Source organism: Bos taurus, chromosome X, assembly GCF_002263795.3.
Source record: "Bos taurus isolate L1 Dominette 01449 registration number 42190680 breed Hereford chromosome X, ARS-UCD2.0, whole genome shotgun sequence".
Taxonomy (NCBI): Eukaryota; Metazoa; Chordata; class Mammalia; order Artiodactyla; family Bovidae; genus Bos; species Bos taurus.
Window position 1 is genome coordinate 35,776,540 of NC_037357.1, and position 10,798 is coordinate 35,787,337.

A 10,798-nucleotide genomic window follows, 5' to 3' on the forward strand; every position below is an offset into this window, starting at 1 on the left:
TTTGAACTGTGGTGTTGGAGAAGACTCTTGAGAGTCCCTTGGACTGCAAGGAGATCAAACCAGTCCATCCTAAAGGAATAAGCCCTGAATATTCATTGGAAGGACAGATGCTGAAGCTGAAGCTCCAACACTTTGGCCACCTGATGCAAAGAACTGTCTCATTGGAAAAGATCCTGATGCTGGGAAAGATTGGAGGCAGGAGGAGAAGGGGACAACAGAGGATGAGATGGTTGGATGGCATCACGGATGTGAGTTTGAGCAAGCTCCGGGAGTTGTTGATGGACACGGAGGCCTGGCGTGCTGCAATTCATGGGGTCTCAGAGAGTCAGACCCGACTGAGTGACTGAACAACAACATAGCAGCACACAGACTGTCTAGATTAACACATGAATCCTTGTAGGTAAATTTTGGTAATTTATATTTCCTTTGAAACTTGTATCTTCCATCTAGAATTTCAAATGTATGGGCATACAGTTGAGCTTAGTATAATTTTAAAGTATCTGTATTTGTGGATAGAAACCTTTCATTTACAATGTTACATGTTTCTGTTTTTTATTATTCAGAGGCGTTATATTAGAGGTCTGCCTATTTTTATCAGTATTTCCAAAGAATCAGTTGAGTTCTTGGTTTTATGCTTTTTTACTTCTTCTGCATTGTGATGTATTAATTATTATGTTACCTACGTAAAAGGCCTTCCTTTTTCTGTGCTCCAGTCAGAATTCCCAACCAAGCCAACATGATTGAAGGCAGAAGGGGAGGTAAGAACAGAGTGTTAACTGCTGTACAAGTATAAAGCAGGGCTGTCTCTAGTAAACAGTGGCATCCATACTAGAGTTTATTTTTCTGGGCTCCAAAATCACTGCAGGCTGGGTGGCCGGCATGGGGCGAGGGCAGCTGGCGGCGTGCAGCGTGTGGATGAATGAGGTGTTGTTGGACTAGGCCGCGCCTCGCGAGAGTGGCCCACGCCTCACTCGATGCCCCCCAAAAAGGGAGGTGATGGAATTAAACCACCCCCAATCATTGGAAGATTTGGAACCTCCTTGAAAATTGGTATTGTTGGATTACCAAATGTTGGGAAATCTACCTTCTTCAATGTACTAACCAATAGTCAAGCTTCAGCAGAAAACTTCCCATTCTGCACTATTGATCCGAATGAGAGCAGAGTACCTGTGCCTGATGAAAGATTTGACTTTCTTTGCCAGTACCACAAACCAGCAAGCAAAATTCCTGCTTTTCTAAATGTAGTGGATATTGCTGGCCTTGTGAAAGGAGCTCACAATGGGCAAGGCCTGGGGAATGCCTTTTTATCTCATATTAGTGCCTGTGATGGAATCTTTCATTTAACACGTGCTTTTGAAGATGATGATATCACACATGTTGAAGGAAGTGTAGATCCTGTTCGAGATATAGAAATAATACATGAAGAGCTTCAGCTTAAAGATGAGGAAATGGTTGGGCCCATTATAGATAAACTAGAGAAAGTGGCTGTGAGAGGTGGAGATAAAAAACTAAAACCTGAATATGACATAATGTGCAAAGTCAAATCCTGGGTTATAGATCAAAAGAAACCTGTTCGATTCTATCATGATTGGAATGACAAAGAGATTGAAGTATTGAATAAACACTTATTTCTGACTTCAAAACCAATGGTCTACTTGGTTAATCTTTCCGAAAAAGACTACATTAGAAAGAAAAACAAATGGTTGATAAAAATTAAAGAGTGGGTGGACAAGTATGACCCAAGTGCCTTGGTCATTCCTTTTAGTGGGGCCTTGGAACTCAGGTTGCAAGAATTGAGTGCTGAGGAGAGACAGAAGTATCTGGAAGCGAACATGACACAAAGCGCTTTGCCAAAGATCATTAAGGCTGGGTTTGCAGCACTCCAACTAGAATACTTTTTCACTGCAGGCCCAGATGAAGTGCGTGCATGGACCATCAGGAAAGGGACGAAGGCTCCTCAAGCTGCAGGAAAGATTCACACAGATTTTGAAAAAGGATTCATTATGGCTGAAGTAATGAAATACGAAGATTTTAAAGAGGAAGGTTCTGAAAATGCAGTCAAGGCTGCTGGAAAGTACAGACAACAAGGCAGAAATTATATTGTTGAAGATGGAGATATTATCTTCTTCAAATTTAATACACCTCAGCAACCGAAGAAGAAATAAATTTTAATTATTGCTCAGATAAATGTACAACTTCCAAAAGGCATATACTTTTTTTTTTAAATTAAAATTTCTGAAAACTGAAAGGGCAGGTAAAGTTGGGGTGATGGGAATCTTCTACAAACAATTATTTTTATTTGTTTTAAAATTAAAATACTGTGTACCTCCAATGAGATGCAAGTTCACCAAATGTGAACAGCTTTGCTTTTCACGTGATTAAGACCCTACTCCAAATTGTAGAAGCTTTTCAGGAACCATATTACTCTCATGATACTTCATTAATCTCCATCATGTATGCCAAGCCTGACACATTTGACAGTGAGGACAATGTGGCTTGCTCCTTTTTGAATCTACAGATAATGCATGTTTTACAGTACTCCAGATGTCTACACTCAATAAAACATTTGACAAAACCAAAAAAAAAAAAAAAAAATCACTGCAGATGGTGACTGCAGCCATGAAATTAAACGACACTTACTCCTTGGAAGGAAAGTTATGACCAACCTAGACAGTATATTAAAAAGCAGAAACATTACTTTGCCAACAAAAGTCCATCTAGTCAAGGCTATGGTTTTTCGAGTATTCATGTATGGATGTAAGAGTTGGACTATAAAGAAAGCTGAGCCCTGAAGAATTGATGCTTTTGAACTGTGGTGTTGGAGAAGACTCTTGAGAGTCCCTTGGACTGCAAGGATATCCAACCAGTCCATCCTAAAGGACTGAATATTCATTGGAAGGACTGATGCTGAAGCTGAAACTCCAATACTTTGGCCACCTGATGTGAAGAACTGACTCATTGGAAAAGACCCTGATGCTGGGAAGGATTGAAGGCAGGAGGAGAAGGGGATGACAGAGGATGAGATGGTTGAATGGCATCACCAACTCAATGGACGTGAGTTTGGGTAAACTCCGGGAGTTGGTGATGGACAGGGAGGCCTGGCGTGCCACAGTCCATGGGGTTGCAAAGAGTTGAACATGACTAAGCGATTGCTGAATTGATACTAGAGTTAAGTACTCATGGCAAAATAAAGCAAGGAAGAGGGGTAAGGACACACATTTGTGTGTGTTGTGCAGGGGGCCAGTCCTTTCCAACGTGTGTATGGTGGCCTTAAGAAGCTCATTTAGGAAGTTATATTTGAGCAGAGACTTGAATTTAGAAGAGTTCAGGGGGAAGCTATGTAGATAACATCTGTATATCTGGACAAAATGGGGAAGGATTTTCCAGGAAGAAAGAATAGCAAGCAAGAAAAGTCCTGAAATAGAAGCAAAATGATTGTCCATTCCAGGAAGAGCAGAACCAGGCGTGCTAAAGCAGAAGGCCCACAGGGAAGGGTACGAGGTAGGCAAAGGGCCGGAGTGGAAGCCAGCTCATGTCAGTGAATTTAGATCATTGTCAGGATGCTGGCTTATGCCCTGAGCTCTGACCTCTTCACATGGTGGACCACAGAGAGACAAGCGTGGAAGCAGAGAGCCCACCTCAGAGGCTGTGGTGGTGATCCAGGCAACAAATGTTGGGACTTGGGCCAGGATTGTAGCTGAGGAGGTGATGAGTCAGTCACATTTTGGATACACCATGATGTTAAGAGTCAGGATTTACAGATGGATGAATAGGAAATCGGAGTATGTTGGAGTGTGAATAGACTTGAGTTGGAGGTGAGGCAAGGGAAGGAGTTAAGTTTTTGACACGTTGAGCTTGAGATGTCCATGAAGTTTGGCAGATGGAACTGTCAAGTAAGCAGCTGGATACAGGCGTCCAAAATTCTGAGCTCTCAAGGTCCAAGTTGGAGACCAAATTCTGAGGCTCACCAGGGCAGGAGTGTTTTCCAACACGAAATGAGTGAAGTCACTCAGTCGTGTCCAACTCTTTCGACCCCATGGACTGTAGCCCAGCAGTTTCCTCCATCCACGGACTTTTCTAGGCAAGAGTATTGGAGTGCGTTGCCATTTCCTTCTCCAGGGGATCTTCCCGAGCCAGGGATCGAACCCAGGTCCCCTGCATTGCAGGCAGATGCTTTCCTGGCTGAGCCACCAGGGAAGCCCTTGCAACACGAGGGTGAATGACAAACCAGAGGTCTAGGAGATAGAAGCGCTGGCACATGAATGTGAGAAGAAGCAGGCAGAGAGGTGAGAGGAAAACCAGGCAAGGACCCTAAAAAGCCAAGAGGGAATCTCAGGAGGAGAGAGCAATCTTCCATGTTAGCTGCATCTGACTGAGAACAGGAGAGAAACAGGAGAAACAACGGGGACCATGAGTACAAACACTTTCAGGACAATGCTTTCTGTGAAGGGCAGAGAAATGAGGATGGCAGCTTGAGGGGAAGAGAAGCCAGGAGAGAATTGTTTTTAAGATAAGAAAAATTCAGTGGACAAAGATAGAGGATGCAGGAGAGAGGGGCCCTGGTTGTGGAGAGGGCGGGTGAAGTGGAGAGAGGCCAGCTGCTCTGCTGTGGACCGTGACACGATGCCCATGCTCCTCTGACATTTCCAGAATCTGCAGGGCCATGCTCTGCCTCTGATGGGCTGATTTGTGTCCCCCCAGCAAGATATGTTGAGGTCACCACAGTGAATCTGACCTCGTTTGGAGACAGGGTCAGAAGCTGTCATTAGAGGGGTGGCCCCATGGATCCGTTGATGTCAGACTTCAGCCTCCAGAAAAAACTCGAAGACATTTCTGTTGTTTAAGACTTCCCTGGTGGCTCAGAAGGTAAAGCGTCTGCCTACAACACAGGAGACCTGGGTCCGATCCCTGAGTTGGGAAGATCTCCTGGAGAAGGAAATGGCCACCACCTCCATTCTTCTTGCCTGGAGAATCCCATGGACGGAGGAGCCTGGAGGGCTACAGTCCATGGGGTTGCAAAGAGTTGGACATGACTGAGCATCTTCACTTCACTTCTAGGCCATCAGAGGCCAAGAGTTACAAGGACGAGGGAACAAACAGGTTTGGTCACTGGCACTGGGGACAGAATGTGTGCACTACCCAGGCCAGAACCTGGCTGAGCAGATATGGCCCCTGCACACATTCAAGATGCTTCACATACCGCCCAGAATGCCTATGATGGTCCACATGTCTTGGCGAGGGTAGGGTGGCCAGAGGCTGACAGTAGGCAGAACTGAGTTGGGTGAGACAACTGTGGACGGAGGCAGTCATAGGCTGGGGGCTACACTCAGCAAGGGGCCTCCTGCAAAAGCTTTTTTTTTTTTTAATTATTTTAATTGGAGGCTAATTACTTTAAAATAAAAAAAGTTAGAGAAACCACAGCACAAAAAAAGCTTCTGTCTTTTACAGCCAAAGAGACACAGACGTAAAGAACAGACGCTTTTTTGGGGGTGTGGTTTCTCTTTCACTTTTTCTTTTTGTAAATTTATTTATTTTCATTGGAGGCTAATTACTTTACAATAAAAAAGCTAAACAGAAACCACAGCACAAAAAAAGCTTCTGTTCTTTACAGCCAAAGAGACACAGATGTAAAGAACAGAAGCTTTTTTGGGGGTGTGATTTCTCTTTAACGTTTTTTTGGGGGGGTAAATTTCTTTAATTGGAGGCTAATTACTTTACAATATTGGCGTGGTTTTGACCATACATAGACATGAATCAGCCACGGGTGTACATGTGTTTCCCATCCTGAACCCCCCTCCCACCTCCCATCCCAACCTACCCTCAGGTCATCCCAGAGCACCGGTTTTGAGTGCCCTGTTTCATGCATTGAAACTGGACGGGTGATCTATTTCACACATGGTAATATACATGCTTCAATGCTATTCTAACTTTTTTTGCTGTTGAGTGACAGAAGCGACAGCCAAGGCTGACAGATATTGACAGCTGGGAGCAAGAATCGGAGCATGGAGGTCTGAATGGCTGACCTACGGATGGTGGAGCCTTGCACCCCTGACTTTAAAGTGCTGGGAATTTGATGTCTGATTAAACAAGACACTGGCTTAGCCAGGTCAGGACAGCACAGCAGGAGTGGAACCAAAGCATGTGTGGTGTGTGCAAGGACCTGAACAAGACAGACCATGAAAGAAGTCAAGATGTGGGGGACAGTGAAAACCTGGAAGGGAACAGAATGGCTTGAGGTGGAGATTAAGAAGGCACTGCAGGGATTGACAAGGTCTTAGCTGTGACTGAGGCTGAGAGATGGGGAGATGACAAGACACCCCAGAGAGGGAGATCAAACAGGAGAAACACTGTCCTTACCTTAAGGACAGACCAGCTGCAATCTCTATTGAGGAAGGCAACAGAAGTTAGTTTGTTTGACATTTTTGTTTCAAATTTCTATTTTCATCCAAATCCCTTGTTCCCAAGTTGCCTAATGTCCACATTCCATTAAATTCTGCAAGACACAAAATTGATTCTCCAAAACCTCCCACTGCTATCTCACTTGAAGTGTTCAAAACATTAAAAAAAATGTTACTCTGAAAAACTTCATTTGTATTAATGACAATTCCATGCAAATATTTTTTGGGGGTGGGAAAAAAGCAGAAACAGGTGGGTTAACAAAAGTCATACTAGATAATGTTTACAATATGAATACTGATTTCCATAACCAGTGTTCAGTATACCCCACCACTTCTAAGCTCAATATTAAATATTGGTATATATTTGCCATTATTCAGCTACTTGAATCATTTTTCCTTATGACATACGCAGAGTCACATCAAAGTTTCGAGCTACACAAAAGCACTCTGACCATATTCCTGCCCTTTTTAAAACTCTTCCAAGCTTTGTTACTATCTGCTTTTAAAATATCGTTTCCCTTGGTCATTCCTGCTGCTGCTGCTAAGTCACTTCAGTCGTGTCCGACTCTGTGCGACCCCATAGACGGCAGCCCACCAGGCTCCCCCATCCCTGGGATTCTCCAGGCAAGAACACTGGAGTGGGTTGCCATTTCCTTCTCCAATGCATTAAAGTGAAAAGTGAAAGTGAAGTCACTCAGTCGTGTCCGATTCCTAGCGACCCCTTGGACTGCAGCCTACCAGGCTCCTCCATTCATGGGATTTTCCAGGCAAGAGTACTGGAGTGGGGTGCCATTGCCTTCTCCGTTGGTCAGTCCTACGGGTGAACAATTCTCCCTATGGTCACTAGTTATCTGGATTTCTCCCAGAAGTATGTTGGGACCCATCAACTTTCCGCAGTTCGTGGTGTGACCACCTGAATACATATAGGATAGGAGGAGAGTCAAGGACGGGATCTTCCAGGATTATTTTATCTTGGACCAATTCTTATTTTTCCAGGACCTTCTTTGTATCATCTGAACTGTGCAGATTCTATCCTTAAAGCCAAGGTCAGTCCTAGACCCTGGTCATCTCTTGCATAGCTGAGGACCAATGGAAAACAAGGGCAACTACAGCCCACTTGTAACTGAACCCTGGAGTCGATGTTTCAGGGTGACACCAAGTCGATCCTGAAAAGCTAATATTGTCACTTTGCTGTGGTATTGCAAGCAACAGTGATCGTGGAGTTGAAAATTACATGTCCCGGGTCAGTTAAAATGTAACTCTTAAGCTGCCTCTGGACCACCTGGCTGAGAATAAACAATTGCCCAAGCCACTCCAAACATGGACCTAAGTAGCCAAAGATGTAGGTATTGACGAAAAGGAAGAGATCATTATCTCCTGACCTTTAGCTTTTTAAAATTTTTGTGTATTTTACTCTCTAGAATCCACAGCTTTGAACTGGAGAAAATAAGCTGATTCAGCCTAAGATGGGTTTACTTGGAGGTGCTAATAGATCCGGGAAAAAACTCACAGCCCCAAAGACAAGTTGTTACACAATCTACTGAACATAAGCCATGGCTAGGAGGCATGATCCTTTATACACAAACTGCTCAAATACACTGTGCACACAAAACAAGAAAGAGACACAAATAAAAGTCAATTCTTTACATGAACTTTGAAGCACTATCCATACCTCAAAGGAGTCGGCTCTTCACATCAGGTGGCCAAACTATTGGAGCTTCAGCTTAATATTATATCAACTTAGTAATATATTACATATTATATTAGCTTAGTATTAACTTATCATTATACTAGCCTATTAGCTACTAATATATAATTTTAGCATTAGTTTATTGTTAGCTTAATATATTAAATATACACAATTTATATACATACACATACATATATATATCCAATTTATATATATATACAACTTATATAATTACATAATTTTGTATTATATTAATACAGAAGTGTATTAATGTAGAGATGTGGCGAATAGCAAGCCATGTAGTCTATGATACTGGTTGTGGTTATAAAATTTCAAATTAATACATGTACAAATTCAAAAGTTTATTGACTAGTTTTGGCCACAAGACTAAAAAGTCACTCTGCTTTAGTATACTGTATTGGTGTTTTTCTTTCTGGCTTACTTCACTCTGTATAATAGGTTCCAGTTTCATCCATCTCATTAGAACTGATTCAAATGTCTTCTTTTTAATGGCTGAGTAATAATCCATTGTGCATATGTACCACTGCTTTCTTATCCATTCATCTGCTGATGGGCATCTAGGTTGCTTCCATGTCCTGGCTATTATAAACAGTGCTGCAATGAACACTGGGGTACACGTGTCTCTTTCCCTTCTGGTTTCCTCAGTGTGTATGCCCAGCAGTGGGATTGCTGGATCATAAGGCAGTTCTATTTCCAGTTTTTTAAGGAATCTCCACACTGTTCTCCATAGTGGCTGTACTAGTTTGCATTCCCACCAACAGTGTAAGAGAGTTCCCTGGACTCTGTGGGAGAGGGAGAGGGTGGGGAGATTTGGGAGAATGGCATTGAAACATGTATAATATCATGTATGAAACGAGTCGCCAGTCCAGGTTCGATGCACGATACTGGATGCTTGGGGCTGGTGCACTGGGACGACCCAGAGGGAGGGTATGGGGAGGAAGGAGGGAGGAGGGTTCAGGATGGGGAACACAGGTATACCTGTGGCGGATTCATTTCGATATTTGGCAAAACTAATACAATATTGTAAAGTTTAAAAATAAAATAAAATTTAAAAAAAAGAGGAAAAAATTGAGAAGAAAAAAAAAAAAGTCACTCTGCTACGAGCTCCTGAAGTTCAGTAAATTTATGGCAACACCTGGCTTTGGGTTAAGGAGAAAACAGCTCTCCAATCTATCATGTCATTGTCAAACTTGACCTTTCAGCTGATTCCTGAGTTTTGCCTCACCTAGACAGAAATTATTCCATCTGGCTCTTTAAAATATCTTAACTTTTTGTTGGTATTTTAAAATAAACAAAAGATTATTGCTTTTGTTTTTTTGCGGAGGCAGATACTAGCTAAGCAGCCTTATGAAGGGGACTAGAAAAGGAAGTATCCCACTGACAAAAACTGACCATGATCATGCAAGATCCAACAGGCCAGGTGAGAGGTGTTGAAAAACCCTTTCTCCCTCGAGGCAAGATGCTCACCTTGGATCAGCTTTCTAGTTTGGTTGTCCTGGAAACATGATGAAGGTGTATGGTCCTCTGTGGGACTGCTGGGCCTGCTTCCAGTATAAAGTCATGGGTACCTGACTCCTGGCCTGGGAGGGCTACAATTGAATGTAAACATCTGCTGGGGGCCACAGCTCAGGGTCCCTGAGTGCAATGGACCTCTTGTTCCCAGGCCTTGACCCTAGCTGGGACCCAGGCTGTGCACAGGGGGCTGTTACAAGATGGTTTCTAAACCCAGCAGCTCCTGCACCCATCTGTGTCGTCTGCGGGGACCACTGCAAGAATTTCCACCTAAGAATGATGCTTCAAGCTGACCCCTGGCATGGCGTCCATGGGGTCTTGCCTGTCCCCTATTCTTCAGAGTAAACTGGTATTCAGGCATGGCCTATCCAGGTCTTGGGAGTTCAAATGTGTTGCTAAACGCAACTCTAACTATGATGAGTATTGCCTGTGCTCTTGGCTGTCTTCAGAGACAATACACCTCCACATTTAGCACTAAACAGACAACAGACATGGCTCCATAGGGGATCAGGACCAACCAAGATGAACCTTTAAGAAATGATTTGAGACCCTTAAAGATATTGCGAGGTACAGGGCTGAGAATAGCAAACATAAAAGAACGGAGAGTATTCATTCATTAAGGAACTGAACTTAATGAATTACTCAGTATGTGCCATGGTACAGACGGAAGGAAATTCACCTGGGAACCAGACCTTGGTTTCACTCTGGCTATGTGGTTGTGGCCATCAGTATCTAAAGTATGTCAGACATTTTTTTTTTTGGGGGGGGGACATTTATTTTTGTTTCAAGTTCCTGTGTTCATCTGAATCCCCTGTTGCTTCCCATCATCCCCTTACCAAACTCCTCTCAGTTAACCCCAGAAAATAAAATGTTATAATCTTTGACTCTGTAATTCTATTTTTGGTAATCTAATCTCAGGAAAAATCCTAAATACAGGAAAAATCCTTTTGTAAAAATGTAAAGTGCTGAATTATTTACTTCACACACAAAAAAATTTAAAACATCAAATGTCTATAGGTCACAGTTTACTAGGGTCCAGCTATTTAGAATACTGTTAAACCAGTAAAATAATGTTAATTTAAAAGCATTATATAATAGGCAGATTGCAAATTCCATGTTAAGTATGATAAAAATTATACAGACAAAATTATTTAAATTATGTTTTTTTAAAAACCTA

General features: G+C 42.7%; 1 pseudogene; it reads left to right on the plus strand.

Annotated features, from left to right (window-relative positions):
- The first annotated feature begins 956 nt into the window (after positions 1 to 956).
- Positions 957 to 2,602, plus strand: LOC541081 (obg-like ATPase 1 pseudogene; annotated as a pseudogene).
- Positions 2,603 to 10,798: the final 8,196 nt, after the last annotated feature.